Genomic DNA, 16,708 nt, shown 5'->3' with positions numbered 1-16,708 from the left:
CTACCAAACATGTAAAGAAGAGTTAATCCTTCTCAAACTATTCCAGAAATATAAGAAAACTTCCAAATTCATCTTAGGAGGCCAGCATTACCCTGATACCAAAGCCAGAGAAAGACATCATTAAAAATAAATAAATAAATAAATAAATAAATAAATAAATAAATAAATAAATAAAATAAATTATATATATATATATGCCAATATCTCTGATGAACAAATGCAAATTGTTCAACAAAATTCCTTAACAAAATGCTAGCAAATCAAATCCAACAATACATTTAAAAAATCATTCACTCCAATCAAGCGGCATTTATCCCTGGGTTGCAAGAGTGGTTCAATATTTGCAAACCAATCAATATGATACATCACATCAATAAGAGAAAGGATAAGAATGCTATATTGTTTCCATAGATGCAGGAAAAAGCATTTGACAAAGTACAAAATTCATCATGGTAAAAACGCTCAAAAAAGTAGGTTTAGACATAACACACCTCAACATAATAAAGACCATATAGGGAAAAACTGCAGCTAACATGCTCAGTGGAGAAAAACTGAGAGCCTTTCCCCTAAAGTCAGGAACAAGACAAAGATGTCCACTCTCACCACAGTTACTCAACATAGTACTAGAAGTCCTAGCCACAGCAATCAGACAACAAAAAGAAGTAAATGGTATCCAAATTGGTAAGGAAGAAGTAAAAGTTTCACTATTTGCAGATGACATGATACTGTATATAGAAAAACTCCAAAGACTACACCCAAAACCTGCTACAACTGATAAATTCAGTAAAGTCACAAGGCACAAAATCAATCTACAGAAATCTGTTGCATTTCTATATACCAGTAATGAAGTAGTAGAAAGAGAAATTAAGAAAACAATCCCAAAGGGCAGCTGGGTAACTCAGTTAGTTAAATGTTGACATCCGATTTTGGCTCAGGTCATAAGATCAAGCCCCTTGTCAGGCTTCATGTGCTTAACAAGGATATTGATATCCTTGATATTTTCTCCCTCTTCCTGTGCCCTTCACCCTGCTCATGCTTTCTTAATTAATTAGCTAATTAATTAATATCTGGGGCACCTGGGTGGCTCAGTCAGTTAAGCATCCGCCTTCGGCTCAGTCATGATCCTGGGATCCTAGATCAAGCCTCCCATCCAGCTCCCTGCTCAGTGGGGGTCTGCTTCTGCCTCTGCCCCTCCCCACTGCTCATGCTCTCTCTCACTCTCTCGTTCACACTCTCAAATAAATAAATAAAATCTTTAAAAATAAATAAGCATCTTTTTAAAAAATGTTTTTATATAAAAAAGTCCCATTTACAATTGCACCAAAAATGATAAGATACCTAGAAATAAACCTAACCACAGATGTAAAAGACCCATCCTCTGAAAACAATAAAGCACTGATGAAAGAAATTGAAGATAGCCCAAAGAAATGGAAAGATGTTCTAAATTCATGAATTGGAAGAACAAATATTGTTAAAATGTCTATACTACCCAAAGCAACCTACACACTTAATGCAATGCCTATCAAAATATCAACAGCATTTTTCACAGAACTAAAACAATCCTAAACTTTGTGTGGAACCACAAAAAGCAGTGAATAGAATCTTGAAAAAGAAAAACAAAGCTGAAGGCATCACAATTCTGGACTTCAAGTTTTATCATGAAGCTGAATTAATCATAAAATGGTGCTGGCACAAATAGACACAAAGATCAATGGAACAGAATAGAAAGCCCAAGGGTGCCAGGGTGGCTCAGTTGGTTAAGTGTCTGCCTTTAGCTTAGGTCATGATCCCAGGGTCCTGAGATTGAGCTCCACATCAGGCTCCCTGCTCAGTGGGGAGCCTGCTTCTCCCTCTCCCTCTGCCTGCCACTCCACCTACTTGTGCGCATATTCTCTCTCTCTCAAATAAATAAGTAAAATCTTTAAAAAAAGAAAAAGAAAACCCAGCAATGAACCCACCATAATCTAGTCAATTAATCTTTCACAAAGCAGGAAAGAATATCCAATGGGAAAAAGAATGTCTCTTCTACAAATGGCATTGGGAAAACTGGACAGTAAGATGCAAAATTGATGAAATTGAGCCATTTTCTTATACCATACACAAAAATGAATTAAAAATGGATTAAAGACCTCAATGTGAGACCTAAAACCATAAAAATCCTCAAAGAGAGCACATTGTAATTTCTCTGACACTAGCCTTAGCAAATTTTTTCTAAATAGGTCCCCTGAGGCAAGGGAAACAAAAGCAATAATAAATTATTGGGACTTGTAGCATAATAAAGAACTTCTGCACAGGGAAGGAAACAATCAACAAAACAAAAAGGCAACCTTTGGAATAGGAGAAGACACTTGCAAATGACATATTCAATAAAAGGTTAGTATCCAAAGTATAAAGAATTTGTCAAACTCAATGCTTGAAAAACAAATAATCCAATTTTAAAAATGGTTAGAAGACATGAATAGATATTTCTCCAAGAATACGTACAGATGGCCAACAGATACATGAAAAGATACTCATCATCACTTATCATCAGGGAAATACAAATCAAAACTATAATTAAGGGCACCTGGCTGGCTCAGTCAGGGGAGTGTGTGACTCGGTATTGGGGTGGTGAGTTTAAGCCCCACTTTGGGTATGGAGACTACTTAAAAATAAAATCTTAAAGAAAAACTACAATGAGATATCATCTCACACCCGTCAGAATGGCTAATATCAACAATATAAGAAACAGCTAATGTTGACAAGCATATAGAGAAAAGGGATCCCTCTTGCACTGTTGGTGAGAATGCAAACTGGTACAACCACTGTGGAAAACAGTAGGGAGCTTCCTCAAAAAGCTAAGAATAAAACAATCTTATGATCCAGCTATCATACTACTGAATTTACAAAAAAAAAAAAAAAAATAGGGCAGCCCGGGTGGCTCAGCGGTTTAGCGCCGCCTTCAGCCCAGGGCATGATTCTGGAGACCCAGGATTGAGTCCCACGTCGGGCTCCCTGCATGGAGCCTGCTTCTCCCTCTGCCTGTGTCTCTGCCTCTCTCTCTCTGTGTCTCTCATGAATGAATAAATAAAAAATCTTAAAAAAAAAAATACAAAAACACTGACTCAAAGGGATATATGCACCCTTATGTTTATTGCAGTGTTATTTACAATAGTCAAACTATGGAAGCAGCCCAGGTATCTATGGATAGATGAATGGATAAATATATACATTACATATTTATACAATGGAATATTATTCAGCCATAAAAAGAATAAAATATTGCCATTTGCAATGACAAAGATAAAGTTAGAGAGTATAATGCTAAGTGAAATAAGTCAGTCAGAGAAGGACAAATACCATATGATTTCACTCATATGTGGAATTTAAGAAACAAAACAGAATGCCTGGGTAGCTCAGTCCATTAAGCATCTGACTTTGTTTTGTTTTGTTTTGTTTTTTTAATTTTATTTATTTATTTATTTATGATAGAGAGAGAGAGAGAGAGGCACAGACACAGGCAGAGGGAGAAGCAGGCTCCATGCACCGGGAGCCCGATATGGGATTCGATCCCGGGTCTCCAGAATCGCGCCCTGGGCCAAAGGCAGGCGCCAAACCGCTGCGCCACCCAGGGATCCCAAGCATCTGACTTTGGTTCAGATTATGATCTCAAGGTCCTGGGATCAAGTCCTGCATCAGCTCCCTCTTCAGTGGGGAGTCAGCTTCTCCCTCTCCCTCTGCCTCTCTCCCAGCTTGTGCTCTCTCTCAAATAAATAAATAAATAAAATCTTAAAAAAAAAAAAAAGAACCAAAACAAATGATCATAGAGAGAAAAAAGAGAGACAAACCAAAAAACAGGCTTTTTTTTTTTTTTAAAGATTTTTAAAAATCTGGGCAGCCAGATTTTTTAGCAGATTAGGCAAATCTGCCTAAATAAGGGCCGCCCAGTTGGCTCAGCAGTTTAGTGCTGCCTTCAGCCTGGGGTGTGATCCTGGAGACCCGGGATCAAGTCCCATGTCGGGCTCCCTGCATGGAATCTGTTTCTCCCTCTGCCTGTGTCTCTGTCTCTGTCTCTCTGTCTCTCATGAATAAATAAAATCGTTAAAAAATATATATATATCCTATGACCCAGAAATTCCATTGTTAGGTATAGTAACTCTTATATGTGTGTACTAGAAGACATATAGGAATATCTATTATCATGTGTCATTATAGAAAAACCAGGGAACAATCCAAATGGATAAATAAGGTGCTGTATATTTCCATAATAGAATAAATAGTGGGTTAAGTGTCTGGTTAAGCGTCTGCCTTCGGCTTAGGTCCTGATCCCAGGGTTTTGGGATTGAACCCTGTGTCAGCAGGCTCCCTGCTCAGCAGGGTGTCTACTTCTCCCTCTCCCTCTGCCCCTCCCCTTGCTTGTGCTCTCTCACACTTTGTCTGTGTCAAATAAATAAATAAAATATTTTTAAAATAATAATAATAAACAGCGAAAATTAATGAATAAACAAGAGCTACAGGGAAAAGCAGTTCATGATGGTGGAGTAGGAAGATACTGAAATCATTTCTTCCCATGGACACAATAAATCTGCTACATAAGAAATAACTCCCTCTGACAAAGGCCTGAAAGCAAGCGGAGCACCTCCTCCACAATAGGGAAAAAGGTCACATGGAGACAGGTAGGAGAGGCAGAGATATGGTCTCTGCAGTGACCCATACTCAGGAGGAATCTCACAAATACAGTTTCTCCCTGAGGAGCAAGGGGTTTGTGCCCTACATCAGGAACCTCAAGCCTTGGGATCTGCACTAGAGTGATGAGCTCCCAAAATATCTGGCTTTGAAAACCAATGGTGCTTATATCCAAGAGAAGCATAGGGCTGTAGAGAACAAAGCTTCTACTCTTACTCTTAAGAGGCTTGTATGTAACCTCACTTACCTTGGATCCCAGCACAAAAGTACCAATTTGAAAAGTTCTATGACCGTTTTGTGTAGTCGATTCATTTGCTAATCATCTGATCATCATCATACGTCTGAAGGGCAGGAGCCTATTAGGACTCTCTCTCCAGGGATGGAAGCACTGGTAGGCATCATTTTTGCACTGTCCCTCAAACCTGCTAGTACTGGTGGGTACACCCCACCCCCGCACCACCTGTGCCACCCTGCTGGAGCAGGGTTGCTGAGTGCCCTATCCACATACTGCCCACTGGCTCTGCCAGAACGAGCAAGTATGTGTAACCCACATAAGAGAAGCCCCTTGCTTGCCTGGCTCTGGTGGCCAGGGAGGATTGTTTTTCTGGGCCTCACAGGTTTGAAATAATTGAAGACAGAATTCTTAGAGGCTACCATCCCAAGGGCACTGCACAGACATCAGACCAAAACACATCTCCAGTCTTTCTGTGAAAAAGGCCTATTTATTTGTATGGAGGTTCAATCTGAGGAACATATTTCAGATTTGCCATACATCCAGAGACTACAGAGATGCTCTCAGGGAATGAACATAGCCTAAGGGATGCCGTCTTTGCATTCTGCTTTGGCCTTGTTAAGATTTCTGGTACCTCTCAGAAAGGATTCATCTGTAGTCCTAGTTTTTGCAACTGTCTCCAAAGAGACACTTCCAGATTGCCTGGTCTGGAGGCCAGCAGGGTTAATAATTATAGTACCACAGGACTGGGATGTCTGGGTGGTTCAGTGGTTGAGCATCTGCCTTTTAGCTCAGGGCATGATCCCAGCATCGTGGGATCAAGTCCTGCATCAGGCTCCCTCCAGGGAATGGAGGGATGAATGAACAAATGAATGAACAAATAAAATCTTTAAAAAAAAATGCATAGTACCATAGGACTATATATACACCTTAAAAGCTGCTCCCAAAGATTCTACTTTCCAATCAGCTTGAAACTAGGAGCTGATACCCTTCCCTCTAGAATCAGAAGTCTCTCAATAACTGGGACATATCAAGAATAAATCAGGTTGCTTAGACAATCCCTAAAGTTTGGGGAAACAACCAAGGGCTAAACAAAGTCAAATGATAAGCTTTCTTTCCTACAAAAGGCCATTCCTTCAAGACTGAAGGATATAGCTGTTTCTCACCTAATGCATAGAAACAAACAGAGAGTCAAGCAAAATAAGAAGATAGGGGTATGTTCCAAACAAAAGAACAAGATAAAACCCCAGGGGGGAAAATCTTTAATGAAATAAAGTTAAGTAAAAAAAAAAAAAAAAAAGAAATAAAGTTAAGTAACTTACCTGATAAAAAGTTCAGGGTAATGGTCATAAAGATGTTCACTGAACTTGGAGAATGGAGGAACACAGTGAGAACTTTAACAAAGAGAGAGAAAATATAAGAAAGTACCAAACAGAAGTTAAAGAACTAAAAAATACAATAACTGAACTGAGAAACTACACTAGAGGGGTTCAGCAGCAGACCTGATGAAGCAGAAGAAAGAATCAGTGAGCTAGAAAAGAGGGAAGTGGAACTCACCCAATCAGAGCAGCAAAAAGAAAAAAGAATTTTAAAAAGTGAGACAACACCACACAGAATAACATCTGCATTAGAGGCGTCCCAAAAGGAGAAGAGAAAGGAGAAAAGAGCAGAAAATTTATTTGAAAAATAATGGCTGAAAACTACCCTAACCTGGGGAAGGAAAAAGACATGGAGATTCAGAAAATCCAAAGAATTTCAAAAAAGATAAACCCAGGGAAACCCACACCAGGACACATTATAATTAAAATGTCAAGAGTTACAGAAGAGGAGAAAAATCTTTAAAGCAGCAAGAGAAAAATAAATCATTATGTAAAGGAGAAAGGTTTCAGGCCAGAAGGAGTGTTATGATGTATTCAAGTGCTGAAAGGGAAAAACATCCAATCTGGAGCACTGTATTTGGCAAGGCTATCATTCAGAATTAAAGGAGAGATAAAGAGCTTTCCAGACAAACAAAAGCTAAAGGATTAGTTCATTACCACTAAATTGGCCCTACAAGAAATGCTAAAGGAATTTCTTTAAGCAGGGTTAGGGGGTGCAGAGGGAAGGGGGGGGGCACAAATTAGTAAGAAGAAAACATATAAGAGTAAAAATCCCAATGGTAAATATATAGTAAAGGTAGTGGGTTAATCACTTATAAAACTATTATGAAGTTTAAAAGGCAAAAGTAGCAAAAATAACTGTAACCACAATAATTAGTTACGGGATATACAAAATAGGGATGCCTGGGTGGCTCAGCAATTACGTGTCTGCCTTCTGCTCAGGGCATGATCCTGGGGTCCTGGGATGGAGTCCCACATTGGGCTCCCTGCCAGGAGTCTGCTTCTCCCTCTGCCTACGTCCCTGCCTCTCTCTCTCTGTTTTTCATGAGTAAATAAATAAAATCTTTAAAAAAAAAAATAAGGGATATACAAAATAAAAAGATGTGAATTGCGACATCAAAATGCAGTCTATTTTAAGCTGATAACAAGTTTGAATACATTCTAACACTTTATATTTTTACACCTCCCCGTAACTTTCTGTTTTTGATGTCACATTTTGCATCTAATATCAGAGAAATACAAGGGATCATAAGAAATTACTATGAACAATTATATAACCACAAATTTAATGAACTAGAAAAAAATAGATAAATTAATAGAAACATAGTCTTCCAAAACTGATTCATGAAAAAATAGAAAATTGGAATAAGCCAATTACTGCAAAGGATTTTTTGCAGATGAAAACTAGACATTGTAGTGATCATTTTGCAATGAAATGTCAAATCATGTTGTACACCTGAAAACTAATATGATGTTGTATGTCAACTATACTTCAATTTTAAAAAGCTACAGTAGCATAAATGAATTGCAAAACATAACGTGTTTTGAAATAAACAAGTCACAGTAGAATACATACAATATGATTTTACTTATACAAAAATTTAAAAATATAGGCAAAACTATCTAATTTATTGTTTTCGGTTAAATACGCAGTCAGCTTTATATTTTTTAAATAAATTTATTTTTATTGGTGTTCAATTTACCAACATACAAAATAACACCCAGTGCTCGTCCCATCAAGTGCCCCCCTCAGTGCACGTCACCCATTCACCCCCACCCCCCACCCTCCTCCCCTTCCACCACCCCTAGGTCGTTTCCCAGAGTTAGGAGTCTTTATGTTCTGTCTCCCTTTCTGATATTTCCCACACATTTCTTCTCCCTTCCCTTATATTCCCTTTCACTATTATTTATATTCCCCGATGAATGAGACCATATAATGTTTGTCTTTCTCCCACTGACTTACTTCACTCAGCATAATACCCTCCAGTTCCATCCACGTCGAAGCAAATGGTGGGTATTTGTCATTTCTAATGGCTGAGGAATATTCCATTGTATACATAAACCACATCCTCTTTATCCATTCATCTTTCGATGGACACCGAGGCTCCTTCCACAGTTTGGCTGTTGACATTGCTGCTAGAAACATCGGGGTGCAGGTGTCCTGGCGTTTCATTGCATCTGTATCTTTGGGGTAAATCCCCAACAGTGCAATTGCTGGGTCATAGGGCAGGTCTATTTTTAACTCTTTGAGGAACCTCCACACAGTTTTCCAGAGTGGCTGCACCAGTTCACATTCCCACCAACAGTGTAAGAGGGTTCCCTTTTCTCCGCATCCTCTCCAACATTTGTGGTTTCCTGCCTTGTTAATTTTCCCCATTCTTACTGGTGTGAGGTGGTATCTCATTGTGGTTTTGATTTGTATTTCCCTGATGGCAAGTGATGCAGAGCATTTTCTCATGTGCATGTTGGCCATGTCTATGTCTTCCTCTGTGAGATTTCTGTTCATGTCTTTTGCCCATTTCATGATTGGATTGTTTGTTTCTTCGGTGTTGAGTTTAATAAGTTCTTTTTTCTTTTCTTTTTTTTTTTTTTCTTTTTTAAGATTTTATTTATGTATTGAGACAGAGAGAGAGGCAGAGGGAGAAGCAGGCTCCATGCAGGGAGCCCGACGTGGGACTCGATCCCAAGTCCCCAGGATCACACCCCATGCTGCAGGCGGCATCAAACTGCTGCGCCACCGGGGCTGCCCAATAAGCTCTTTATAGATCTCGGAAACTAGCCCTTTATCTGATACGTCATTTGCAAATATCTTCTCCCATTCTGTAGGTTGTCTTTTAGTTTTGTTGACTGTATCCTTTGCTGTGCAAAACCTTCTTATCTTGATGAAGTCCCAATGGTTCATTTTTGCTTTTGTTTCTTTTGCCTTCGTGGATGTATCTTGCAAGAAGTTACTGCGGCCGAGTTCAAAAAGGGTGTTGCCTGTGTTCTCCTCTAGGATTTTGATGGAATCTTGTCTCACATTTAGATCTTTCATCCATTTTGAGTTTATCTTTGTGTATGGTGCAAGAGAGTGGTCTAGTTTCATTCTTCTGCATGCGGATGTCCAATTTTCCCAGCACCATTTATTGAAGAGACTGTCTTCCAGGGGATAGTCTTTCCTCCTTTATCGAATATTAGTTGACCATAAAGTTCAGGGTCCACTTCTGGGTTCTCTATTCTGTTCCAATGATCTATGTGTCTGTTTTTGTGCCAGTACCACACTGTCTTGATGCAGTCAGCTTTAAAAGAAAAAAGTGGGGCAGCCCGGGTGGCTCAGAGGTTTAGCGCCGCCTTCAGCCCAGGACCCAGGATGGAGTCCCACGTCGGGCTCCCCGCATGGAGCCTGCTTCACCCTCTGCCTGTGTCTCTGCCTCTCTCTCTCTCTCTCCCTCTCTCCTCTTTCTGTGTTTTAGGAATAAATAAAATCTTTAAAAAAAAATTAAAAAGAAAAGAAAAAGCACAGAAATGAGGAAGTTTGATCAAAGAGTGACATACAAGTGCCCCCCCCCCCTTTTTTAAAGATTTTATTTATTTATTCATGAGGCACATAGAGAGAGAGGCAGAGACACAGGCAGAGCGAAGCAGGCTCTATGCAAGAAGCCCGATGCAGGACTTGATCCCTGGATTCCAGGATCACGCCCTGAGCCAGGGGCAGATGCTCAACTGCTGAGCCATCCAGGTGTCCCACAAGTGGCTTTTGAGGTATAATAATGTTCCATATCATGGCTTGGGTACATTTTATTGCTATTTTTTTTAACTACTTTTTATTCCAGGATGCCTGGGTGGCTCAGCAGTTGGGCATCTGCCTCCAGCTCAGGGCGTGATCTCAGAATGCCTGGATCAAGTTCTGCATCAGGCTCCCTGTATGGAGCCTGCTTCTCTCTCTGTGTGTGTCTTTCATGAATGAATAAATAAAATCTTTAAAAAATTAAAAAATTAAATTAAATTAAATTAAATTAAATTAAATTAAATTAAATTAAATTAAAAAAGGGATGCCTGGGTGGCTCAGTGGTTGAGCAGCTGCTGTTGGCTCAGGGCATGATCCTGGGGTTAGGGGATTGGTCTGCATCCGGCTTCCTGTATGGAGCCTGCTCCTCCCTCTCCCTGTCTCTGCCTCTCTGTGTGTCTTTCATGAATAAGTAAATAAAATATTTAAAAACAAATAAACTACTTTTTTCCCCATTCATTTATAAAATATTGAGAACCTACTCTCAGTCCATCCCTGTGCTGGGTGTTCGAGATACAACAATAAACAAGTTAGACAAGTCCTCATTGAGTAGTTTGATAGGAATTAGATTTATGAATACCAATAACCTTTTTTGCAGAAGTAGAAAACTGATTCTAAAACTAACAGGAAAAAAAAAAATAAAAATAAAAAATAAAAAAATAAAAAAATAAAACTAAGGAAAAAGCAAGGAACATGGAATTGCCAAAACAATCTTGAAAAGAATAGTCAAAGGGCTTACACTTCTCAGCTTCAACTTCAACTTCTCAGCTTCAAAATTTACTTCAAAGTTTGATTAATTACAGTAGTCAAAACAATATGATATTGGCATAAGAATAAACATATCAATGGAATAGAATGAATAGTCTAGAAATAAGCCCATATATCTATGGTCAGTTGATTTCCAACAAGGGTGCCAAGATCGCTCATTTGGAGAAAGGATAGTCTTTTCAATAAATGGTGCTGGGGCAATAGATATCCATATTCAAAATCATAAATTTAGGCCTCTACCTCACACCATATACAAAAATTAACTCAAAATGGATCAAAGATTGAATGTCAGAACTAAAAGGATGAAGTTCTTAGAAGAAAACATGGGTATTAATCTTCATGATCTCAGATTAGCAACAATGTCTTAGATATGATAACTAAAACATAGCCAACCAAAGAAAGATAGATAAATTAGATTTTATAAAATGACTTTGGGAGTGCCTGGATGGCTCAGTCCATTAAGCATCTGACTCTTGATATTGGCTCAGGTCATGATCTCAGGATTGTGGGGTTTAGCCATGCATCCAGCTCCATGCTCAGCAGGCTGTCTGCTTAAGATTCTCTCCTTTTGGGATGCCTGGGTGGCTCAGCGGTTGAGTGTCTGCCTTTAGCTCAGGGCGTGATCCTGGAGTCCTGGGATCAAGTCCCACATTGAGCTATCTGCATGGAGCCTGCTTCTCCCTGCCTATGTCTCTGCCTTCTCTCTGTGTCTCTCACGAATAAATAAATAAAATCTTTAAAAAAAAGATTCTCTCCTTTTCCCTCTGCCCCTCCCCCTGATCATGCTCTCTCTCTCTCTCAAATAAATAAATTAATTAAATCTTTTAAAAAAGGAAAGTCTTTTATGTAACAAAAAAGAAAAAAGACAAGTCACAACATGGGAGAAGTATTTAAAACATATTTTGATAGGAGTCTAGATCTAGAACATATCAAGAACACTTATAACTCAATAAAAAAGAAAACAGCTCAATTTAAAAATGGACAGGGGTGCCTGTTTCCCCATTTGGTAGAACGTGAGGCTCTTAATCTCAGCTCCACTTTGGGCAGGGAGCCTACTTAAAAAAGAAAAAGACAAAAGATTTGAAGAAACATTTCCCCACAGAACATCTATAGATGGCCAAAAAGCACTTGAAAAGATGCTCAACATCATTAGTCACTAGGGAAATACAAATCATTTTGCATAAAAATAAAAAACCATAATGACTAGGATAGCTACAAATAAAAAGAAGAAAGAAACCACAGACAATAACAAGTGTTCGTGCAGATGTGAAAAAAGTGGGACCCTTAAGCATTGCTGGTGGTAATGTAAAATGATGCAGTCACTGTGGAAAACAGTCTGGTAGTTTCTCAAAAAATTAAATATAGATGATTCAGCATCATCTCTAGGTTCATGCTAAAGAGAATTGATAAGATATGTTTACACAAACACATAGATATGAATGTTTCTTGCAGCATTATTCCTGAGAGCCAAAAACAGTAAATAACCCAAACATCCATCAATCGATAAGTGAGTAAACAAAATGTATTATCCATACAATGGAATATTCTTTGGCCATAAAAAGGAACGAAGTACTAGTACACATTACAATTGGATGATCCTTGAAAACATTTTGCTAAGTGAGAGAATGATCTAATTCCATTTATATGAAATGTCCAAAACAGGTAAATCCATAGAGACAGAAAGTAGATTAGTAGTGGGGCGCCAGGGTGGCTCAGTTAGATAAGAGTTAAGCGTCTGACTCTTGATTTCTGCTCAGGCATGATCTCAGGGTTGTGAGATTGGGCTCCATGCTGGGCATGGAATCTGCTTAGGATTCTTTATGCCCTTCCCTCTTGCCTTCCCTCATTCCTACAAAAAAATAAATAAATAAAAGTAGATTAGTGGTTGCTAGGGACTAGGGTAAGAGAAGAATTTTGAGTGACTGCTAATGAGTATGGGATTCCATTTTGGAGTGATGAACATGTTCTAGGATTAAATGGTAGTGATGGTTATACAACCTTATACTAACCACTGAATTGTACACCTTAAAATGGTGAATTCTATGGTATGGGAATTATATCTCAATAAAAATAAAAAACAATAGCAAAATGAAAAGGATTTATGATGTTTCCTGCCATAACTAAGCAGGAAGGGATTTTAAATATCATCTGGTTCAACTCTCATTTTAAAGAGAAGAAACTTGAGACCTAGAGGAAGGAAGTGGCTTGTAAAAAGTGACACAGCTAGTCAGCTGATGAATAAGTGTGGGAGCCCAGGACCTTTGCTGCCAGTACAGTGCTTTTTCTTTTTTCTAAATTCTTTAACATGTATGACAATTTTCAGTTATACACAAAAATAGAGCAAATAGCATAAGCTCCTTGTATCCATAACCCAACTTCAATAATCTTCAGAACACAACCAATATTACTTTATCTATGCCATCACCAACTTTCTCCCCTCCCAGGTTATTTCAAAGTGTATCTCAGATCTCACATTACTCATACATAAAGGCTGTAGTACTTGCACATTTTCATATAGTTTTATTTGCATGTTCTATTTCTCACACACATACATAAGCATACAAAAGAAAAAATAAATGATCCCTGAAAAAAATGGTGAGCAAAGAAACTGATAAAGCTTTAAATAAATCTAAATATGCATTCACTGTCTAAGTGTATATTATATTGTTGATGAATACATAAAGAAAGTGGAACTAAAGCACCTCATAAAATAGCATGTAAGATAAGGTGGTGCTGTATGAAATTAAAGTTTCTTGTATTTTTCAAAAGGAGGTGAGAGATCCTGAGTCAGCTCCTGTGCAGCGCACTAGAGAACACATACAAGAATGGTCTTAGAACATTCTCCAGAATAGCAAGAGAACTGGAAACAACCTAAATATACATCAGTACAGGAATGGATATAAAATATGGTATATGGGTAGTGTAATACTGTGATGTCATTAAAAGGAATAAACTAGGTCCATGCAGTTTTGTGTGCACAGATCTCAAAAACACATGGATTAAAAACAAGTTTTAAAACAACTTGAATAGTAAATGACGTTGATTTGAATCAAAAAGAAGAACTTATCTGCTCATGGGATGGAGAGGGAGAGGGAAGAACTAAGAATGGTGGTTAAAAGGACTTTTAGCTACACTCATAATATTTTATTTCTTCAGAGAAATAAAGATAAAGCTCATAGGACAAAAGTATACAGTTATAAATCTTAGATTGTGGGACACCTGGGTGGCTCAGCAGTTGAGCGTCTGCCTTTGTCCCAGGGCGTGATCCGGGAGTTCTGGGATCAAGTCCCACGTTGGGCTCCCTGCAGGGAGCCTGCTTCTCCCTCTGCCTGTGTCCCTGCCTTCTCTCCATGTCTCTCATGAATAAATAAATGAATAAATAAAATCTTAAAAAAAAAAAAACTTTGTGAGAATAGAAGTGTTTGTTATTTGTGTTTTCTATACTATCTGTGCTTAAAATTTTTAAAATATCTTATAAATGTCCTTTAAAAAGAAGAATTACAGAGTCCAAAGAGCACTCTAAAATTTTGGCCTAATGTCATCTATACTATATAAATATATGCTGTATAAATAATCCCCTCTAATTTTCTTGGAGCTATGCACCTGCTCCATGGAAAGATATCCACCACTTTTGCTCTCCATCGTCCCATTTCTAGATTCTGACAAAGTTGATCTACATTTTCAGATTTCCTCTCCTCACAAATTAACTCCAGAATAGAATTCAGGGTAAGTTAGAAAACAACATTCTATTTGAAGTAAAGTCAAAGATAACTCACGAATTAAAGAAAAAATGTTTATCTTGCATTTGTTTTTTATACTTTTTTTTTAAGATTTTATTTATTCATGAGACACACAGAGAGAGAGAGAGGCAGAGACACAGGCAGAGGGAGAAGCAGGCTCCATGCCCGATGTGGGACTCAATCCTGGGTCTCCAGGATCACACCCCAGGCTGAAAGCAGAGCTAAACCGCTGAGCCACCCAGGCTGCCCTGTTTTTTATACTTACCATATTTACACTGTCATAGTAAAATGCAAGATAAGTGAGAGAATGATCTAATTCCATTTATATGAAATGTCCAAAACAGGTAAATCCATAGAGACAGAAAGTAGATTAGTAGTGGGGCGCCAGGGTGGCTCAGTTGGATAGGAGTTAAGCGTCTGACTCTTGATTTCTGCTCAGGTCATGATCTCAGTAAATCATAGTAAAATAGATTCTATTTCAGATATGTAGGTTTGTGGACAAGGGTACAGGCAAATGTTAAGTAGACCAAAGGAACTGAAGAAACAGACCCAGTGGCAGAGGCTGGATCTAAAAAGGGAAGCATCCCAGGGCAAGTTCTGCCATAGTTAGGGTAGATATCAGCTCCGAGGATAAGGGACAGATGATTATTTGACATTTGGGATATAGTAGCTCCATTAAAAGTGTTGGGTGTTGGGTGAGATTAAAGGTCACGCTGTGGCAACAGTGCAATTGCTGTGGTTATCTACTACTTATGTCAGTATTCCAGCAGATATACAGAATCAATATTCTGGTAAAGGGATTTGGTAATGACTAGTCAAAATCTTAAGAAGGGTAGGGTTTTTGTATTGGTCAAGACTTGTTTAGTTCCTATTAATAGAAACTCAACTCACATAATCGAGTGGCATTGACCTCAGATGCAATGTGATCAAGGTTTAAATGATACACTCAGAACTCTTTTTCACGGGTCATCTATGTAGTCAGGTTTGCTATACTCATGCTCTATAGCAAGTAGCACTCAAATCTCAAATGCTAATGTAACAAGTAATGTCAAAATGTCAATGGCCTATGACAACAAACATTTATTTATTTCATGCTCACAGGTCTGCAGATTGACTATGTTTAGACTAGTATTGGCTGGGTGTGGCTGGGCTCAGGTGGACTCTTGGGTTGGCTACAGATCTACTCCATGTCTTCATCCTGGGACAACACCAGAAGGATGAACAGCTATCTGTTCTCTTCCTGAGTGAGAACAGGAGATCCAAAATTGTTGGTGGAAAGTCATAAGGCCTCAACTTAGAATGGGCACACTAGTCATTTCCATCCATAGTCTACTGGTCAAAGCAAGTCATATGGCCAAGACCAAAGTCAATGGGCATGGATGTAAATTACATTTACTATAGTGGGAGGTGCTGCAAAGTCAAATGGCAAAAGATTAGATAAATGATAGATAGATGATAGATAGATAGAGATGGATAGAGGAGAGAGAGGGAGAGATAGATAATAGATTGATAAATAGGTAAATCTATCTATTTATGTAATTTCAAATTAAGCATGAAGGTTGGAAGCAATAATCCTTGCCCCTGCTTGTCTTCCCCTTAATGTAGGCTCTGTTGTCAAAGGCAAGATGGCTGTTAGCTACTCCTGTCTCACTTTCTCCAAGTGTGACAGTCCTAATAGATAGAGAACATCTTTCCAGGTATCTTAAGTTATTTTTTTAAGGTATTATTTATTTATTCATGAGAGACACAGAGAGAGAGAGAGGCAGAGACACAGGCAAAGGGAGAAGAGACTCTATGCAGGGAGCCCGATGCGGGACTCAATCCCGGGACCCCAGGATCATGCCCTGGGCCAAAGGCAGGTGCTAAACCGTTAACCACCCAGGGATCCTCTCCAGGTATCTTAAGTTTAAAAAAAAGGTCTAAGAAGGGCTCTGTTTGGGCTGGCGTGGATTCTACTTACTCCTGAACCAACCACCACAGTCAAGGAAGATAGAGTCCTCTGACTGGCCAACCTAGTCCACAGGCCCATACTTTATTATCTGGGGATTAGGAGGGAGATGAAGCCAACCTTCACAGCTTCACCAGGATCACATAAAACTTTAGAGGGTGCCTAAAGGAACCAATACTGGGAAGACATAGACACCGCAGTCTTTAATCT

At 38.8% G+C, this 16,708-nt stretch overlaps 1 protein-coding gene across 3 annotated transcripts in view; it reads right to left on the bottom strand.

Annotated features, from left to right (window-relative positions):
- Nucleotides 1–16,708, bottom strand: part of ADIPOR2 (adiponectin receptor 2) — a 145,564-nt gene that overhangs the window by 123,667 nt on the left and 5,189 nt on the right. For 2 of the 3 annotated variants that reach the window (XM_072799559.1, XM_072799562.1), the window contains one exon: nt 6,220–6,291. The exons of the other annotated variant lie outside the window; for it this stretch is intronic. The gene's annotated coding sequence lies outside the window, so the exon portion shown is untranslated. The remainder of the gene's footprint in view (nt 1–6,219; nt 6,292–16,708) is intronic. 3 annotated transcript variants of the gene reach the window in all.

This window comes from Canis lupus, chromosome 25, assembly GCF_048164855.1.
Source record: "Canis lupus baileyi chromosome 25, mCanLup2.hap1, whole genome shotgun sequence".
Taxonomy (NCBI): Eukaryota; Metazoa; Chordata; class Mammalia; order Carnivora; family Canidae; genus Canis; species Canis lupus.
The sequence above is the reverse complement of the archived record's forward strand: the minus strand, read 5'-3'. Positions and strand labels throughout refer to the sequence as shown.